Source organism: Erpetoichthys calabaricus, chromosome 5 (assembly GCF_900747795.2).
Source record: "Erpetoichthys calabaricus chromosome 5, fErpCal1.3, whole genome shotgun sequence".
Lineage (NCBI taxonomy): Eukaryota > Metazoa > Chordata > Cladistia > Polypteriformes > Polypteridae > Erpetoichthys > Erpetoichthys calabaricus.
Window position 1 is genome coordinate 108775627 of NC_041398.2, and position 21406 is coordinate 108797032.

Genomic DNA, 21406 nt, shown 5'->3' on the forward strand with positions numbered 1-21406 from the left:
TTCATCTTTAACTGTTGTATCCCCTAGGATTCTCCAGAACACTGTTGATTGTGCAAAGGCAGATATAGAACCAACCGGTCTCGATGTAATACAAAAATTCAGTGCCTGGTTAGGAGATGTACCTGAATATACACTTACGTCAGTGCTTCCAACACCTCTCATGGGCCCTTCCAGGTATTTTGCAGTTTAGGGGAATGTCCTCGTTTCCTCCTTGAACTTTACACTCACATCAGGTTTCCAGTGTGGTATACTTAACATTGGCAGCAGGTATCATAGTGCCACTTGTTTTTGATCCCAGCTCAGGTGAGGTGTCCTGAAATAAAGACATATGTCCCAAGCAGACATTGTCTGAGCTCCCAGATATATTCTGATCTAAAAAGGGTTTTCTCTGTAGGATACAGGTGTATGGTTCTCTCTGCCAAAAGCATGTAGGCAGGCATGCACCCTGTGGATTCCTGGATTGCTGTTCAATAATCTTACATGACCAAGGGTTGGGGATAAACCCAATCCCACTATTGTTGGGAAACCAAGGTAGCCACCTGAGTAGAGAGTGTTCAGTTGAAATGCTCCACCAGCCTATCACATTGTGGTTGCAAGGGCGTGGTGCATGTCTTCCTAATACCCAATCACTCGCAAACCTCTGGGAACACTTAGGATTATAAGCTCCTCCCCTGATCACAGTGAAGCTCCTCTAGCACCCCCCATCCTAGAGAACATTTTATCCAACAGTGTCTAAACTACAGTGGCTGCACTTTGAAATGTAATCCACTGACATCAAAACATATTTATTTCCCCACTCAGTGAATGGAAAATGGCCAAGCACATCAACCCCACTCCTTCCATTGGATCACACTCACACCTGCATCTGTTGTAGTGGAGCCTTGGACTTACATAGTGAGCCATTTTGTGCCACACATACATCACATGTCGCCACATGGTGGGCTGCATCTTTGTGGCAGAGACTCCGGTAGAAGTGGCTGCATGGCCTTTTCAAAGTGTCTGCTACTCCAAAGCATGTCCATGTATGGCCTACTGCATCTTATTACAGAGTATTCTCAGATCAAGCTGTCGGTATAACCGTTGCCCACTACAGGGGACCTTCCAACCATGACAAAGCAGACCAACTGTGATTTCAAGACCATTCCAAACAGTACACAAAGTTTTCAATGCCTAATTAAAATCAATAAGGATGTCCTGAGTTTACCAGTTCTTACCAGCCTTCCAATCTTGGGGTCCTCTTGTTGTAGATGAGCCTCCACTTTGAGATCTATCCCACTTTGCCCCAGCTCATCAGTAGTGGTGAAACACCTGCTCACCTCTATGTTGTAGAGTGCTTCTTTTTCCTGTTCTTGTAAATAGTACCTACACTCAACTGAAGCACAAGGCCTCCAGGACAATGCATTACCATATTTTTTTCCTGCCCACTGTTTAATTTCAAAGTCACACTACTGCACGAACTCATGCTACCAAGCCATTTGCCTCTCTGTCTAAGGGAAATTGAGTAGCCTTGTCAGTGAGGCATGGTCTGTGTGCAAATGGAAACAGTAGTGATACAGCTAGGAACAAAAATGCCAGGTGACCTGCACTACCACTTGGAGCTCCTGCCTAGTGACACAATAATTATGCTCAATTCGGCTGAGAATCCAGCTATAGTACATGAACAACTGCTCACCCTTTGGTTCATCTTGGAAAATTACAGACCCACCCCTGTACCACTTGCATCTGCATCAACAATAAATGTTTTCCCTGAGTCTGGGAAGGATACAACTGGAGCTTTAATCAGTGCAGGCTGTGGCTGATTAAATGCTGTCTCACACTCTTTATCCTATTTGAATTGTCAATGCTTTTAAGTTAAACAATAAAGGGGGCAAGCAAGACTTGTAAAAACCTGAAAAGAATTAGCAAAAATAAGATGTTGATCCTACAAAAGCAAGTAGATAAGTAAGGCTTTCAGGGTGGTGCCAGTCTCTCACAGTAGCCACCTTGGCAGGGTCTGTAGCTACACCACCTGGGCCATCTACATGCCCCACAAATGCCACTTCTCTGTGCAGTAACTTTCAGTTCTTGGGTCTGTTTAATGCAGTCTAGTACTCTGTGGAGGTGTCACCTCAAGGTTAAGAACATGCATCAGCAAATCTTTCAAATGTATCACAACCTGTGTATGTGGGACAGATGGCAGTATCTATCCTCCTTTAATTTCTGTTGAATCAGCCTGGACTATTGTCATTTAAAAGTCACTATTAAGTTACAGTGGAAGCTGCTGGTGCATGAACATAAGCTGTGGGGTCTGTAGAATAAAATAGATTCAGGTCTAGACTGCAAACATCAACTATGTCTGCCAAGCAGTAAAGCTGGTGAGTTTGTCTGTTGCAAATGGTAATGGTCAAAAGCTTGTGGGCCATACATTTGAGCTTGCTGGCCAATGAGAGTCCTGAGGCTCTGCTGCTCACCAGCGAGGTTTTGCCCTTTTCCTTTGGTAAGAGTTCCATCTGAATTACTGAAATGGTGAATCTAGTGTCTATGAATGCATTGCTTCATTGACCCTCAATATTAGTGTGTACGATACATCTTCTAGATACCCTGGAATACATCTTTAGTGGTGTTCGTGAGGTCATAGGGTGTTTTAGTTCTTTCAGCATCAGACACCCTCACCCAGATGACCCACCCAGGGTTGATCAAGCCCCGAATTGCATCCCAGCACCAGCCACCCATGGATCAGCCCTCTTAACCCAAAACCATCTGGTGGCTTTCTCTGCAACTTCATTCCTCTTTGCCTTTCCAATATTGCCCAGTTGCTTGAGGATTGAGGACAGAGTGAACGTCCTACAAAAGAGGTTAGGTTTGTGGTGCTCTTCAGTTGAAATAAAAATACAATTTGGTTTTTGGCTCTTCACATCATAGATCTATTTAAAATGAGGATCAAAAGAGATTTTAGAAACCCTAAGAAGAAGAGTGGTTGAAGTTCATAAAGCTGAAATTCCAGAAATGCATTCTTAAGACCTATAGTAGGGATCCTTCTGGCCACAGCCAGGCAGACAGAGGGCACAACCTAAGAAACATTACTAACATTGCTACTCTATCTAGGAATGGACAGCCTGCAAAGATCTCTGTACCAGCTTCCTGTAGGGTGTAGGAAATAAACAAGAACCCTTGATTGACTGCTAAGGATCCGACTTAACCTCTTGCACTTCAGAACATCTACAGTATGTCCATGAATATGAGACTCGGGTTGCTGAAAAGAAAATATTTTGGGGATTTTAATTTTATTTATCATACCATTCTTTTTTGTGAAATTATTCTCATCACCATTATTGTGATGTTTCTATGACACTACATGTTGCAAAGCCACACTTGGCATGGCATCAAGGTGGCTCTTTTTTACAAAGTCGAGTTTTTTTTTTTTTTTACATCTGTCTCGCTTAAAACTGTCCAAAATGTTTCCAGGGCAAGATCCAACCTACGAACGCTGCAATTAAGTCCCAGCCTCACTGAGTCACATGTTTTGGGCCTGCACCAAATTAACATAATTTTGGACCAAAATTTTTAAGTGCCTCTCAGACAGCCTTCGTGTCACAATCCCTCCTAAACCATTAACAGCTGTGTTTGGTGTTCTTCCAGATAGGTTTAAAGTGGAGAAGGACAAACAAAAGGTGATTGCATTCAGTACACTTTTGGCACGCAGACTTGTTTTGCTAAACTGGAATCCTAATTCTTCTCTTTTAAGTCAGTGGGAAACCAATGTTTTATACTATTTGAAATTGGAAAAAATCTAATTCTCAGTTAGAGGATCTGTACAGAACTTTTTCAAAACCTGGCAGGATCTAATCAATATTATTTTAGAATAAGCTCTTAAAGCATTGAGGAAGCAATTCTCTCAAGACATCTCAGCATTTCTTTCTCTTCTCCATTCATCTCTATTGCCCTATTAAACTAATCAATTTAGGTATGTTTACAAACTTTAGGGTTTACCCCATTGGCCATGCTCTCTTTCTCAGAGGTGGGGGTCAATTTGTTTTCAATCCTATTTTTTTGTAAAAACTGATCTATTTGTATGGAATGATTACAATAAAATTTAAAAAATATATATTAAATTATTTTGGTCTGTGAATTTGTTTTTCTGAACTTTGTTGTTTAGTGTATCAACTCCCACAATCTATTCAGATCAAAACAAACAAACAAAAAAAAGAAAACACTGAACAAAGCTCTTTGTTATTTGACATGTAATGAAAGAGAGACTCCTTTGTTGGACTCCTCCCCAGAGTCCACGTCAGAAAAGCAGACTGTCGAAAAAGAATTTCAGTGGTCAAATCTATGTTATATTGTCACACCAGACATGTACAAATGTTAAAAAACACTAAATAATACAATTACAGCTAAGAGGTAAAATTAATTTAACATATTAATTGTTTGAAGTTGTGGATCTGGGTGCAGCAGGAACATCTTTTTTGTTTCTGCTTTATGTGTGTTTATACTTTGCACTTTTCCTTCCATCGAGAACATACAGTCATATGAAAAAGTTTGGGAACCCCTCTTAATTCTTTGGATTTTTGTTTATCATTGGCTGAGCTTTCAAAGTAGCAACTTCCTTTAATATATGACATGTCTAATGGAAACAGTAGTATTTCAGCAGTGACATTAAGTTTATTGGATTAACAGAAAATATGCAATATGCCTCATAACAAAATTAGACAGGTGCATAAATGTGGGCACCCCAACAGAGATATTACATCAATACTTAGTTATGCCTCCTTTTGCAAATATAACAGCCCCTAGACACCTCCTATAGCCTTTGTGAGTGTCTGGATTCTGGATGGAGGTATTTTTGACCATTCTTCCATACAAAATCTCTCCAGTTCAGTTAAATTTGATGGCTGCTGAGCATGGACAGCCTGCTTCAAATCATCCCATAGATTTTCGATGATATTCAAGTCAGGGGACTGTGACGGCCATTCCAGAACATTGAACTTCTCCCTCTGCATGATTGCCTTTGTAGATTTCAAACTGTGTTTTGGGTCATTGTCTTGTTGGAATATCCAACTTCTGCATAACTTCAACTTTGTGACCGATGCTTGAAAATTATCCTGAAGAATTTGTTGATATTGGGTTCAATTCATCTGACCCTCGACTTCAACAAGGGCCCCAGTCCCTGAACTAGCCACACAACCCCACAACATGATGGAACCTCCACCAAATTTGACAGTAGGTAGCACGTGTTTTTCTTGGAATGCAGTGTTCTTCTTCTGCCATGCAAAGCGCATTTTGTTATGACCAAATAACTCCATTTTTGTCTCATCAGTCCAAAGCACTTTGTTCCAAAATGAATCCGGCTTGTTTAAATGAGCATTTGGATACAACTAGGGAATCCCTTCCCTGGCTTCCATTCCCGGACATTTTTAATTCCTGCATTCCCGGGAATGAAACTGCTGTAAATCCTGGGAAAACGGGAACGGCCAAGCTCGTATATATAGTGTGTAAAAATCGATCAAGAAATAACAGAGTTATAATTGAAAATAATTAAGTGGCACGGTTTTTTAGTCCATGGTGTAGTGTGTTGCCAATTAATTCAGTCAAAAACATACCAGCAGCAGTCAATCTCCCGGCAGACTGAGCATAGTGGACTGGGAGGAGTCTGCACTCTGCAGCGCACGAATGCCGGGACGGGGCAGAGTTCATTGACGTCTGAGCTGTTGCCAGCTTTGAACAGCAACTTGAAATTGCAATGCGTCAGTCTGTTGCATCCGCATTATCTATGCTAAGGAACTTGGCATCACAGAATGATGACAAGAAACTGGATGCATCAGTAAAAGCTGAAACGGCGGTGTTTCAGAGCAACGGCAAGCGCGGGCATTGTTTAGAACAAGTGTATCGGTATCTGATGACTGTGCCGCTTACTTCAGTGGAGGCAGAGCGTGCTTTCTCAGTGGCTGGAGTACTCTGCACGAAGGTGCGCTCTCGCCTCGCAACTAACTAGATACATGTACTTATATGACAGCATGAACTGCTTGTAGTTAAGGTTAGTCTTTTATTGGTGTCAACATATTGCAGTAGTTTTATTAAAAATAAGTGTCGCTCGTTCTAAAACCATTCACATGTGAGATGCCCATGCACTGTGTCATTCCCAGGAGCCCGGGATTCCCGGGAATGACATGCGGGATTCCAGAATTCCCGGGAATGGATAAACCCGTCCGGGAATGGATTCCCTAGATTCAACAAGCGACTCTGTGACGTGAGTCCAGAAAGGGCTTTTTTCTCATCACCCTGCCATACAGATGTTCTTTGAGCAAATTGCGCTGAATTGTAGAATGATGTACAGATACACCATCTGCAGCAAGATGGTCTTGCAGGTCTTTGGAGGTGATCTGTGGGTTGTCTGTAACCATTTTCACAATCCTGCGCATATGCTGCTCCTGTATTTTTTTTGGCCTGCCAGACCTGGGTTTAACAGCAACTGTGCCTATGGCTTTCCATTTCCTGATTACATTCCTTACAGCTGAAACTGACAGTTTAAACCTCTGAGATAGATTTTTGTAGCCTTCCCCTAAACCATGATACTGAACAATCTTTGTTTTCAGATCTTTTGAGAGTTGCTTTGAAGATCCCATGCTGTCACTCTGCAGAGGAGAGTCAAAGGGAAGCACAACTTGCAATTGACCACCTTAAATACCTTTTCTCATGATTAGACACACCTGTCTATGAAGTTCAAGGCTGAATGAGCTAATCCAACCAATTTGGTGTTGCAAGTAATCAGTATTGAGCAGTTGCATGCATTCAAATCAGCAAAATTACAAGGGGACCCAAATTTTTGCACAGCCAATTTTTCACATGTGATTTAATTTCACACAACTAAATACTGCTTCACTAAAAATCTTTGTTCGGAAAACACCCCAGTACTCAAGATGTTCCTAAGAAATGACAGACATACCACTGTTATCTTTTTTTGTTGAAAATAAAGTAAATTATTTTGCAGGCTGAGAGGGGTTCCCAAACTTTTTCTCTTTTTTCTCTAACCAATGTCTCTCTCTCATTCCTCCTAGGGCACGAAGCAGAAGCAGACAATGGCCGACAGTGAGATGAATCGCGTTGCCGTTGTCATAGAAGAACTCCAGGCACTCGACGAACAGATTCAGAAACTCCTGTCCAGATGAAGATACCTTAGGGATCTGAAGGCTCAGCTACTGGATAAACCGTCCTCGCCATCTGTAATCGGAGTAACATCAACCCCGCGTTGTGCCGCTAAAGTAAACTTCACCCCCGTGCCTCATAGAAGCAACGACGACTCCGACGAAGACCTCGGCGGATTTCAGCTATGCAGGCGGGGGTTCAAGGCTAGAACACCTCCATCGGCACAGGGGAGCATTTTGACTCAGAACTGGTTCGACCCTCTCCGTGTCCCCAGTTTGCCTTCAGCCCCTGGTGATGTAATAGTGGTAGGTGATTCTATAGTTAGAAACCTCAATATCGCATGCCCTAATCGAAAATCGTTTGTTTCTTGTTTTCCCGGTGCTCGTGTCTGAGATGTGATGAGACGTGCACCGGCAATCTACGAGAAGCACAAGGAGAGGGCATTTGGAGCGATTGTTTTGCATGCTGGCGTGAACAACATAAGGCATCGACAGTTGGAAATCCTCAAGGCTAACTTCGCAGCTCTAATTAAAGACACGAAGGAGAGGACACCATCAGCAAAGATCTTCATTTCGGGTCCACTACTTCTCGTCAGACGATCAAATGAGTACTACAGTCGTCTGCTAGGATTAAACAACTGGCTGCAAGGCTTCTGCAAGAATCAAGACATTGGATTCATCAACAACTGGGACCTCTTTTGGGAAAGGCCGCGTTTCTTCAAGAGAGATCGCCTGCATCCGAACAGTTTCGGTGCCCGGGTCCTCTCCAAAAACATATCTAAGGTAATTCGTTTATCTTGACTATCTATCTCTACTCTAAAACCCTTCCGAAATGCTATTGCTGTGCTAGGACATGATGATTGTTTAATAAAATCTTCCGTAAAAATGCACAACATTAATACTCTAACAACCAATCTCAATGCACGTAGAAAGTCTAGGCAATACGGTATAAACACCAATAATTTAATTAAAATTCCTACTTTAGATGAGCAATATATTAAAACTATAAAAACAGACTATAGATTTAACAAAAAATAAACAAACAGAGCGGGGCTAATAATAACTTAGTTCCTGTACCAAATATCAATAACGCACATAGTATTCATCTTTGCCCCTCCGAAACATTAAATATGGCACTATTAAATGTTAGAGCTCAATTTACCAGTCGATCTATGTTCCTACCCTCACCTATGGTCATGAGCTATGGGTAGTGACCGAAAGAACGAGATCGTATATACAAGCAGCTGAAATGAGTTTCCTCCGCAGGGTGTCTGGGCTCTCCCTTAAAGATAACGTGAGAAGCTCAGTCATCTGGGAGGGGCTCAGAGTAGAGCCACTGCTCCTCCGCATCGAGAGGAGTCAGATGAGGTGGCTCGGGCATCTGATCAGGATGCCTCCTGGACGCCTCCCTGGTGAGGTGTTCCGGGCACGTCCAACCGGGAGGAGGCCCCAGGGAAGACCCAGGACACGCTGGAGGGACTATGTCTCCCGGCTGGCCTGGGAACGCCTCAGGATTCTCCCGGAAGAGCTAGAAGAAGTGGCCGGGGAGAGGGAAGTCTGGGTATCTCTGCTCAAGCTGCTGCCCCCGCGACCCGACCTCGCATAAGTGGAAGAGAATGGATGGATGGATGGATGGATGGATAAATGGTAGAGCTTTAACTAACAAGACGTTTTTTATCAACAATCTTATTAGTGTTAGAAAAATTGATTTCATTGCACTAAGTGAAACGTGGCTTAGCTCACAGAGATAAATCAGAGTAAATCAGAGATTTACTCGTGCGGACCGCCAAGGAAAGAAGGGTGGCAGCTTAGCAAACATTTACTCGAACCGGTTAAAATGTAAAGATGTCAGTTTTGGTAAATTCAAATCCTTTGAGTATCTCGCCGTTGTTATTCATGGAGATTCTCACGTTCTAGTATTATCCGTGTATAGACCTCCTAAATTCAACGCATCTTTCTTTGAGGAATTATGACACGCTCTTAATAATTTGTTGGCGACTTTAATTTTCATTTAGATATTCAGTGTGACCAAAAAGTAAAAGAATTCATGAACATCCTGGACTCTTTTGATTTGAGACAGCTCGTTAATCAGCCTACACATAAAGCAGGTCATACGTTAGACTTAGTGATTACTAAAGGACTAAAAGTTGATATAAAGCAGATCATTGATATTGGTGTATCAGACCATTTTCTTCTACTTTTTAATTTAGAAATAATGTTAGAAAACACTCATGAGAAGCACATTGATTCTAAACAATCAATCCGTTTATAGTGCCAACTATAATAGCGAGGATAATGTAAATAATAAGGTGGAAAGATTTAATACTAAAGTGAGAGCTGCTGTTGACATAGTTGTAAAGACAGTTAAAAAATCTTCTAGCATTGTTATACCATGGAAGACCCAAAGAGTGTCTGATTTAAAGAGAACATGCCGTAGAGCTGAGCGTAAATGGAGGAAGACTAAACTAACTATCCACTATGAAATATTAAAAGTAAAAATAACAGAATACAATAACACAGTCCGTCTTGAGAGGCGCTGATATTTCTCTAAGATTATAAATAACAATGCTAGTAATCCCAGAGTCTTATTCTCGACAATTGATCATTTGCTAAACCCAGGTAACTCAAAGGAATGCCTCCTAAGTACTTCCAGTAAAACTTGTGAGGCTTTTGCTGTATTTTTCAATCAAAAAATTAATGATATTAGAAATAACATAGTATATCTTCCCAACACTAAGGATCCTCCTAAACCCCAGTATTCCGTTGTAAACAAATTAAACTCTTTCACTAGGATAGATTTACCTGATTTACATAAAATAATTTCTCAACTGAAACCCTCCACCTGCGCCCTTGACCCAATACCAACAAATTTTTTCAAAGAACTATCCGACGTGCTAATCTATACTAATAAAAGGCAAAGCCCTCACTGACTGACTGACTGACTGACTGACTGATTCACTCATCACTAATTCTCCAACTTCCCGTGTAGGCAGAAGGCTGAAATTTGGCAGGCGCATTCCTTACAGCTTACTTACAAAAGTTAGGCAGGTTTCATTTCGAAATTCTACGCGTAATGGTTATAACTGGAACCTGTTTTTTGTCCATATACTCTAATGGAGGCGGCGGAGTCACGTATCACGTCATCACGTATTACGCCTCCTACGTGATCACGTGAAGTGAAAACAAGGAAGAGATTTACAGCACGAGTCAAACGCGGGAACGAAGGTAAATGACGTTAATTGTTGAGTGTCTTTTAATACTGTGTAAGCATACATATTAACAGATGTGCAATTAAACGTGTGCATTTACAGGGTGATTTCTCAGGCTTAAAAGCTCGCCTTTTATTAAAAAGGTAAATGCTGTTTTCATTCTGAAGGGCACAAACCACGTTAGATTTCATGCTCAAGAGTAAGCTCAGCACACAGCTTGGTCATATTACAACCGGAAGGGTGAACTGAAAATATGGTATACAAAGAGATCCTTAAGAAATAATTATTGATTCATTTTCCCTCAGTTTAAAAAGGTTTACTTTTCTTCTTAATAAAAATTTTAAAGTGGTACTTCGCCGCTGCAAAGCGCGGGTATTTTGATATATATCAAAATATATCGCGTCATCACGCCTCCCATGTAAGCACGTGAACTGACCCGCTGCCGTTTGCAATGCCATATTCGCGAGATACAAGTTTAATGACAAGACACCAGGTATAAACGACAGTTTGGATCACTTTGGGACAGAGTTAAAATTGCTGTGGCCAGAAACTTTTAACTGCCGGATCTTAGCTAACATTAAATAAACCCGTGGACATCGCAACATCACACAAGACAGCGGCTCACGTGAAGTGACTGAACGCAGCAGGAGTGATCACTTCAATGAATCAAACCTATTCAAAAAACACATTTCACAATTGATAAGGTACGAAAACAATAGATAGATAGATAGATACTTTATTAATCCCAATGGGAAATTCACAATATGAAACCAATTGTGGATTTCCGTACAGCCACTGAAACTTTGTGACGGCACGAGACTTCAGGTGACGTGTCTGCAAAAGAACCTCATTCAGGCAACTATTTTTACTGGCGGTGGCTCAGGGGAGAGAGTTTTTATTCCTCGCATCCCCGTTATACCCTCTGATCTCCAATTTCAATTCAAACGCCTCCAATTTACACTAAGGCTCTGCTTAGCAATGACAATTAATAAGTCTCCGTTGTTGAGTGTCTTTTAATACTGTGTAAGCATAGATATTAACACATGTGCAATTAAACGTGTGCATTTACGGGGTGATTTCTCAGGCTTAAAAGCTCGCCTTTTATTAAAAAGGTGAATGCAAACTGTTTTCATTCTGAAGGGCACAAACCACGTTAGATTTCATGCTCAAGAGTAAGCTCAGCACACATCTTGGTCATATTAGAACCGGAAGGGCGAACTGACAACATGGTATACAAAGAGATCTTTAAGAAATAATTATTGATTCATTTTCCCTCAGTTTAAAAAGGTTTACTTTTCTTCTTAATAAAAATTTTAAAGCAGTACTTCGCCGCTGCAAAGCGCGGGTATTTTGATATATATCAAAATATATCGCGTCATCACGCCTCCCATGTAAGCACGTGAACTGACCCGCTGCCGTTTGCAATGCCATATTCGCGAGATACAAGTTTAATGAGAAGACACCCAGGTATAAACGACAGTTTGGATCACTTTGTGACAGAGTTAAAATTGCTGTAGCGAGAAACTTTTAACTGCCGGGTCTTATCTAACATTAAATAAACCCCTGGACATCGCAACATCACACAAGAGATCGGCTCACGTGAAGTCACTGAACGCAGCAGGAGTGATCACTTCCATGAATCAAACCTGTTCAAAAAACACATTACACAATTGATAAGGTACGACAACAATATGAAACCGATTGTGGATTTCCGTACAGCCACTGAAACTTTGTGACGGCACGAGACTTCAGGTGACGTGTCTGCAAAAGAACCTCATTCAGGCAACTATTTTTACTGGCGGTGGCTCAGGGGAGAGAGTTTTTATTCCTCGCATCCCCGTTATACCCTCTGATCTCCAATTTCAATTCAAACGCCTCCAATTTACACTAAGGCTCTGCTTAGCAATGACAATTAATAAGTCTCCGTTGTTGAGTGTCTTTTAATACTGTGTAAGCATAGATATTAACACATGTGCAATTAAACGTGTGCATTTACGGGGTGATTTCTCAGGCTTAAAAGCTCGCCTTTTATTAAAAAGGTGAATGCAAACTGTTTTTCATTCTGAAGGGCACAAACCACGTTAGATTTCATGCTCAAGAGTAAGCTCAGCACACATCTTGGTCATATTAGAACCGGAAGGGCGAACTGACAACATGGTATACAAAGAGATCCTTAAGAAATAATTATTGATTCATTTTCCCTCAGTTTAAAAAGGTTTACTTTTCTTCTTAATAAAAATTTTAAAGCAGTACTTCGCCGCTGCAAAGCGCGGGTATTTTGATATATATCAAAATATATCGCGTCATCACGCCTCCCATGTAAGCACGTGAACTGACCCGCTGCCGTTTGCAATGCCATATTCGCGAGATACAAGTTTAATGAGAAGACACCAGGTATAAACGACAGTTTGGATCACTTTGTGACAGAGTTAAAATTGCTGTAGCGAGAAACTTTTAACTGCCGGGTCTTATCTAACATTAAATAAACCCCTGGACATCGCAACATCACACAAGAGATCGGCTCACGTGAAGTCACTGAACGCAGCAGGAGTGATCACTTCCATGAATCAAACCTGTTCAAAAAACACATTACACAATTGATAAGGTACGACAACAATATGAAACCGATTGTGGATTTCCGTACAGCCACTGAAACTTTGTGACGGCACGAGACTTCAGGTCATGTGTCTCCAAAAGAACCTCATTCAGGCAACTATTTTTACTGGCGGTGGCTCAGGGGAGAGAGTTTTTATTCCTCGCATCCCCGTTATACCCTCTGATCTCCCATTTCAATTCAAACGCCTCCAATTTCCACTAAGGCTCTGCTTCGCAATTACAATTAATAAGTCTCAGGGACAGACCCTACAAAAGGTTGGCATTGATTTGAGGCAGGACTGCTTTTCACATGGCCAACTGTACGTTGCATGCTCAACAGTAAGCTCAGCACACAGCTTCGTCATATTACAACCAGAGGGGAGAACTGAAAACGTACTATACAAATAGATCCATAACAAATAATTATTGATTCATTTTCCCTCAGTTTAAAAAGGTTTACTTTTCTTCTTAATAAAAATTTTAAAGCAGTACTTCGCCGCTGCAAAGCGCGGGTATTTTGATATATATCAAAATATATTGCGTCATCACGCCTCCAAAGTAAGCACGTGAACTGACCCGCTGCCGTTTGCAATGCCATATTCGCGAGATACAAGTTTAATGAGAAGACACCAGGTATAAACGACAGTTTGGATCACTTTGTGACAGAGTTAAAATTGCTGTAGCGAGAAACTTTTAACTGCCGGGTCTTATCTAACATTAAATAAACCCCTGGACATCGCAACATCACACAAGAGATCGGCTCACGTGAAGTCACTGAACGCAGCAGGAGTGATCACTTCCATGAATCAAACCTGTTCAAAAAACACATTACACAATTGATAAGGTACGACAACAATATGAAACCGATTGTGGATTTCCGTACAGCCACTGAAGCTTTGTGACGGCACGAGACTTCAGGTCACTTGTCTCCAAAAGAACCTCATTCAGGCAACTATTTTTACTGGCGGTGGCTCAGGGGAGAGAGTTTTTATTCCTCGCATCCCCGTTATACCCTCTGATCTCCCATTTCAATTCAAACACCTCCAATTTCCACTAAGGCTCTGATTAGCAATGACAATTAATAAGTCTCAGGGACAGACCCCACAAAAGGTTGGCATTGATTTGAGGCAGGACTGCTTTTCACATGGCCAACTGTACGTTGCATGCTCAACAGTAAGCTCAGCACACAGCTTCGTCATATTACAACCAGAGGGGAGAACTGACAACGTACTATACAAATAGATCCATAACAAATAATTATTGATTCATTTTCCCTCAGTTTAAAAAGGTTTACTTTTCTTCTTAATAAAAATTTAAAGCAGTACTTCGCCACTGCGAAGCGCGGGGTATTTTGATATATATCAAAATATATCGCGTCATCACGCCTCCCATGTAAGCACGTGAACTGACCCGCTGCCGTTTGCAATGCCATATTCGCGAGATACAAGTTTAATGAGAAGACACGAGGTTTAAACGACAGTTTGGATCACTTTGTGACTGAGTTAAAATTGCTGTATCGAGAAACTTTTAACTGCCGGGTCTTAGCTAACATTAAATAAACCCGTGGACATCGCAACATCACACAAGAGAGCGGCTCACGTGAAGTGACTGAACGCACCAGGAGTGATCACTTCCATGAATCAAACCTATTCAAAAACACATTACCTAACTGCTAATGTACGAAAACAATATGAAACCGATTGTGGATTTGCGTACAGCCACTGAAACTTTGTGACGGCACGAGACTTCTGGTCACGTGTCTGCAAAAGAACCTCATTCAGGCAACTATTTTTACTGGCGGTGGCTCAGGGGAGAGAGTTTTTATTCCTCGCATCCCCGTTATACCCTCTGATCTCCCATTTCAATTCAAACGCCTCCAATTTCCACTAAGGCTCTGCTTCGCAATGACAATTAATAAGTCTCAGGGACAGACCCTACAAAAGGTTGACATTCATTTGATATATATATATATATATATATATATATATATATATAATTTGCAGTTGGAGATCCAAATATGCAAACCGTATCACAGACCTTCTCTTCCATGTATATATATATATATATATATATATATATATATATATATATATATATACATATATATGTCAATGTATGTATGTATATATGTATGTCTAGATATATGTAGATATGTATATATATGTGTATATATGTGTAGATATATATATATATATATATTTGTATATATATGTAGATATGTGTATATATACGTAGATATGTAAATATATATATATGTGTGTGTATGTATGTATGTGTGTATATATATATGTATGTGTATGTATGTATATGTATATATGTATATGTGTGTATATGTATGTGTATATATATATGTATATGTGTGTATATGTATGTGTATATATATGTGTGATATGTGTGTATATATATATATATATATATATATATATATATTTGTATATATATGTAGATGTGTATATGTATATATATATGTGTATATGTACATATATGTATATATATGTTTATGTGTGTGTGTGTATATTATATATATATATATATATATAATATATATATATATATATATATATATATATATGACAACAACACTCATAACAGTGACAACACAATTACATATATATATATATATATATGTACATATGTATATATATATCTGTCAATGTATTTTTGTATGTATGTCTAGATATATATGTAGATATGTATATATATATATGTATATATATGTAGATGTGTATATATATATGTAGATATGTGTATATATGTAGATATGTAAATATATATGTATATATATGTGTCTGTGTGTGTGTATCTATGTATGTATGTGTGTATATATATATGTATGTGTGTGTATCTATCTATGTATGTGTATATGTATATATGTATATGTATCTATGTATGTGTATATGTACATATGTGTGTATGTATGTGTGTATATATATATGTTGATATATATATATGTGGATGTGTATATGTATATATATATGTACATATGTCTATATGTAGATATGTATATATGTATATATATGTTTATGTGTGTGTGTATAGCAACACTCATAACTATGACAACACAATTACATTGACAATCATGTTACATTATTTTTAAAATGTTTCCTTTTCTTTTTCATAACCTCTTTAACACACTACTTCGCTGCGAAGCGCGGGTATTTTGCTAGTTGATAATATTCTTGACATAGTAAATTCGTCATTAGATACGGGGGTCTTCCCAGACTGTCTTAAGACTGCTGTAGTTAAACCCCTACTTAAGAAAAATAATCTTGACCCCTCTGCTCTTGAAAATTTTGACCCATCTCTAACCTACCATTCTTAAGTAAAATTTTAGAGAAGGCAGTCATTATGCAGTTAAGTAACCACCTCAATAAACATGCTATTCTTGATAAATTTCAGTCAGGTTTTAGAACAAATCACAGCACAGAAACTGCACTCGTTAAAGTAGTAAATGACTTGCGGGTAAATGCAGACAGAGGCCATTTATCTGTTCTCATCCTCTTAGATCTGAGTGCCGCATTTGACACCATTGATCATAATATTCTTAGAAATTGCCTTAGTCAATGGGTGGGCCTCTCTGGCAGTGTCTTAAATTGGTTTGAATCCTACCTGGCAGGGAGAAAATTCTTTGTTAGTTGTGGTAATTACAACTCAAGGACACATGATATCCAATATGGTGTTCCACAAGGCTCTATCCTGGGTCCGCTGCTCTTTTCAATCTACATGCTTCCGTTAGGTCAGATTATCTCAGGGCACAACGTGAGCTACCACAACTATACTGATGACACACAGCTGTACCTATCAATAGCACCTGATGACCCCGATTCTCTTGATTCACTAACGATGTCTTACTTGTATCTCTGAATGGATGAATAGTAATTTTCTAAAGCTAAATAAAGAGAAAACTGAAATCTTAGTGATTGGCAATAATGGATACAATGAGGCTATTAGAAATAAACTGGATATATTAGGATTAAAAGTCAAGACGGAGGTAAAAAGCTTAGGGGTAATTGTTGACTGTAATCTGAATTGTAAATCGCATATTAATCAGATCACTAGGACAGCATTTTTTCACTTAAGAAACATAGAAAAAGTTAGACCTCTTATATCATTGAAAGATGCTGAGAAATTAGTTCACGCGTTTGTTTTCAGTCAACTAGATTACTGTAACGCACTCCTCTCAGGACTACCCAAAAAAGACATAAATTGTTTGCAACTAGTGCAGAATGCAGCTGCTAGAATCCTAACTAGGAAAAGAAAATCCGAGCACATTTCTCCAGTTTTGATGTCACTACAATGGTTACCTGTGTCATTCAGGATTGACTTTAAAATTCTGCTTATGGTTTATAAAGCCTTAAATAATCTCGCCCCATTTTATATATTGGAATGTCTGACATCTTATATTCCAAATCATAATCTCAGATCCTCAAATGAATGTCTCCTTAGAATTCCGAGAGCAAAACTTAAAAGAAGTGGTGAGGTAGCCTTCTGCTGTTATGCACCTAAAATCTGGAATAGCCTACCAATAGGAATTCGCCAGGCTAGTACAGTGGAGCACTTCAAAAAACTGCTGAAAACACATTATTTTAACATGGCCTTCTCATAATTTCACTGTAATTTAATCCTGATACTTGGTATATTCAATTCATTATAATAACTATTCATGGTGGCTTTAAAATCCGTACTAACCCCTACTCTCTCTTCTGTTTCTTTTTCCGGTTTCTTTGAGGTGGTGGCCTGCCTGGCGGTTCCAACATTGATGGATTAAAAGCCAGAAGTCTGCATGACCATCATCATCAAGTCCTTCCGTGAGAACCCTAAATAGAAAGAGGACTATTTCATTTATGTTAGGTAGAATGCCCAGAGGGGACTGGGTGGTCTCGTTGCCTGGAACCCCTGCAGATTTTTTTTTTTTTTTCCAGCCGTCTGGAATTTTTTTTAGTTTTTTCTGTCCTCCTTGGCCATCGGACCTTACTCTTATTCTATGTTAATTAATGTTGCCTTATTTTAATTTCTTACTTTGTCTTTTATTTTTCTTTTCTTCATTATGTAAAGCACTTTGAGCTACATTTTTTGTATGAAAATGTGCTATATAAATAAATGTTGTTGATGTTGTTGTTGTTGAGGACAACCCTAGCAAGGACCTTACCCGGCACTGAGAGCAGTGTTATCCCCCTGTAGTTGGTGTGTCACTTGCTCACAGATTCCTCTAACAAATGCCTCTTTATCTGCCCTCAGAGCCCTCGCAGCCCTCCTTTTCTGTTCCCAGTACAGACCAGAGTTGCCATTGAGCCGTGCGCTATATTATATCCAGGGTGCCCTGCGAGATGAAACACCTTCTTCTGGGAACATCGGTAACACCAAAACAACCCTCAGCAACCTTCAGGGTCTTGTCACAAAAGGTCTCCTACATCACATTAGGATCAGCAGTCGCAACCAAATCTGCAAGTTCCTCACACAAACTGCCTGCAAACTCATTAGAAACAGCTTGGTCTACCATGCTTTGAATTCAGACACTACTTTGCAATAACCAATTTTTTATGTTTTGTGTTCTAAGTATTAAAGTTGAATTAATATTGATAATTACAGATGGTAGTTATCAGGATTTTTTTATGATATAGCAGTGAGGAGAGTGTTTAACAGTTGTAATGGTTATACATGGTTATATAATAAGCCCAACAGTTCCAGAATGTTCTTGCCATTTTCACTTTCAATAAAATATATTTAAATCATGGCTTTTTTTCATGTCTTAGGTAAAACATGAGATTACATTGTGTGATAGTAGACATTTTTCTTCAATAGTTAAAAAATACACTCTCCCTGCTGTCTGAAACATTAATTAAGGATTAATCATTCATTTATTAATGTCAGATAGGCTATTTATGCATTCTAAATACATCTGTAGTACAAAATTTCAGTATAGACTCTTATTATGAGGGAAATCTTGGCCCGGGTCAACTTTGATCATACTGTGAAGGCATGAAATATGAATAGTATGTAAGGGTTAAAAAACTTGAATATTGATTCAAAAATTAAAAAAATAACAACTGAAATAACATGTACCAAATATTGAAAGGGAACAACAAAATTATAAAGAGCCAACAAAAAACCTGTAGATTATTCAACTTAAAAGTAATGCGTACAGTAGCATTTACCATTTACTCAGCACTCATCTACTACATTCATAATTCTAACTGTTACAATTAAAAGTTTATGATTCTGAAAATACTGAATAAAAGTAATTGCTTGATGATTTTTTGTTCATTTTAATTTTAATGTTTTCTTTAAAATATGGCAGAAAGCATAACGGTGCTCCCTATGGATGCTATTTCCGGTATTGTGTACTCAGAATAGTTTATAAAAATATATACATAACTGTATGACATTCATTATGTTTGAGAAAGTCTGATTGTTAATTTTAGTCTATTGTTTTTGTGATTCATAATAACCCTCCTGGCAAACAAAATTTTACACTTGGGACAATAACATATGAATTGAATGGTATTTTTGAATGCCATTAAAATGTTACCTCTTTTGCTTTCCTAAGTATATTCATTGTGGAACAGACAATAAGGCTCATGAAGTGTAATTTACTTTCAGCTTTTCAAAAAAGTGGTGGACAAAAGATACCAACAAATTAATCTACCATAGCAAAATTGCCTCTTTTATGAAGGGAAAGTCCAATAATGTGTTTGTGAAACTCTTATTTTTGACTGCCCTTCATGTTACTCAAATGGAGTGTTTATCATTTAGGATGGTGTGCACTGAAAAATTATCACTTTTACTTTTTAGCTAAAAACACAGCTATTGTACAGCACAAAGGTTAATGCTATTGTTTTACAGCTGTAGGAATTGATTTCCAGATTAGTATTACTGCTTCTCTGCTGAAGTGACCCACATTGGAGCCACAGTCTAGTGACTGTCTAGAGACTGAAAAAGTCTCTGTTAGAGTAGCCCCAATGGAGACAGCACACTACATAACTCTAGTGTTTCAAACTTTTTTTCTTGGGGTCATCTACTTCTTCATTGTATGTCTTCTTTAGAACAATTGCAATAATTCTAGTGATTTCATGTGCCCCAGAATCACAAACTTGTGGTTGAAAGAGTCAGCTATTTGTTATGGTTGAGGTGCCCTACTAACATATTGGGAATTACTTTAAATCATTCCAGAAGGATACTAGAACATCACCTGCATTCTGAAGCTCATGCAGTTTTTTTCCTGTGATACCTCAGAACATGAACTTGATCCTTCCCAGAATGCTGGCCGAGTTTCGATTTGGTCAAATAACCCAATAAGGAATGGTGTAAATAGGATTGATCCATTCCAGACCCCCAAATGAATTGCTTATGTATATCTAATATATATATAGGGGAAGGGGATGTCATCAGGACCGGAACTGGAAGTGACGTCGTTGGCTGCCCCAGAGCCAGGCGGGATTTCCCTTGAATGGTCTGTAAAAGATCGAGAAGTAGAATTAGTGCACTTCGCCACCCCCTGGTCCGGCATGGAATTACATGTACTCAAGCCCTTTAATTGTCTCCTAAACATGCATGTGTGACAGTGTTTTAAATTATGAAGGGAATTAGTACAGTGGATCAAGAACATGGAGACACAGTTGGAAAAGTTTCGCACAAACATTAGGAAGTTTTTTTTTACACAGAGAATCATAGACACATGAATTAAATTACCAAGTTGTGTGGTAGACAGTAGGACTTTAGGGTCTTTTAAAGCCCTTTGGGAAGACAGTTAAGCAAATGCATAGTAGTCTAGACTTCTGTGATGTATTTTAATAGTTTGTTTTTATAACCATTGTTACATTCAACAAGAATATAATGTAATAATAATATTAATAGAAATAATATAATAGTTTATTTCTGCTGGCCCACAAACATGCTGCTGTGACATATAAGTTGTGACAATTAGAGGCACTGTCGACCCCTTGAACCCTCAGACCAAACGTCAGACACCAGATAAAAGTCCAATTATTATTTATTTTATAATAATAATGTGCACCAAGAACCCTCCACTCCACTATACTCATATACAATAAATCACTAATCAATGCAATAATCACAATCCTCCACTCCCAGACATGTTGCCACCCTTCCACCCAGCTCAGCTTCCCGTCTGGGATTTCCCATGGTCCTTTTATAGTCCCTGACCCGGAAGTGTTTACAACTCCCCAGTCCATGTGACTTTCCAACACTTCCGGGTCAGATAAAAAGTTCTCTTCTTCTTCATCCCGGAAGCATGTCATTCCTCCTGTCGCTGTGGCTAAGACGTACTTCCGGGGCATAGGGCACGTAATAATCCTTGGGCCTCCCTGCAGCATCCTCTAGTGGCCCCCATGGTATCCAGCAGGGCTGTGGATAAAAACCCCATTGTTCAGGATTCCCTGCTGGCCTTCGGGGCACCTCCATGCTGCAGGGAGAGCTCCACCTGGTGGCTTGGGGGTATTGGCCGGGATGAACAGCCAGCCA

General features: G+C 39.3%; 1 long non-coding RNA gene across 2 annotated transcripts in view; it reads right to left on the bottom strand.

Annotated features, from left to right (window-relative positions):
- LOC127527950 (uncharacterized) overlaps positions 1–21406 on the bottom strand; it is a 140933-nt gene that overhangs the window by 64220 nt on the left and 55307 nt on the right. The window contains exon 1 of one of the 2 annotated variants that reach the window (XR_007935139.1): positions 17230–17328. The exons of the other annotated variant lie outside the window; for it this stretch is intronic. This is a non-coding gene — a long non-coding RNA (uncharacterized LOC127527950). Of the gene's footprint in view, positions 1–17229; positions 17329–21406 lie in introns of those variants that run through there. 2 annotated transcript variants of the gene reach the window in all.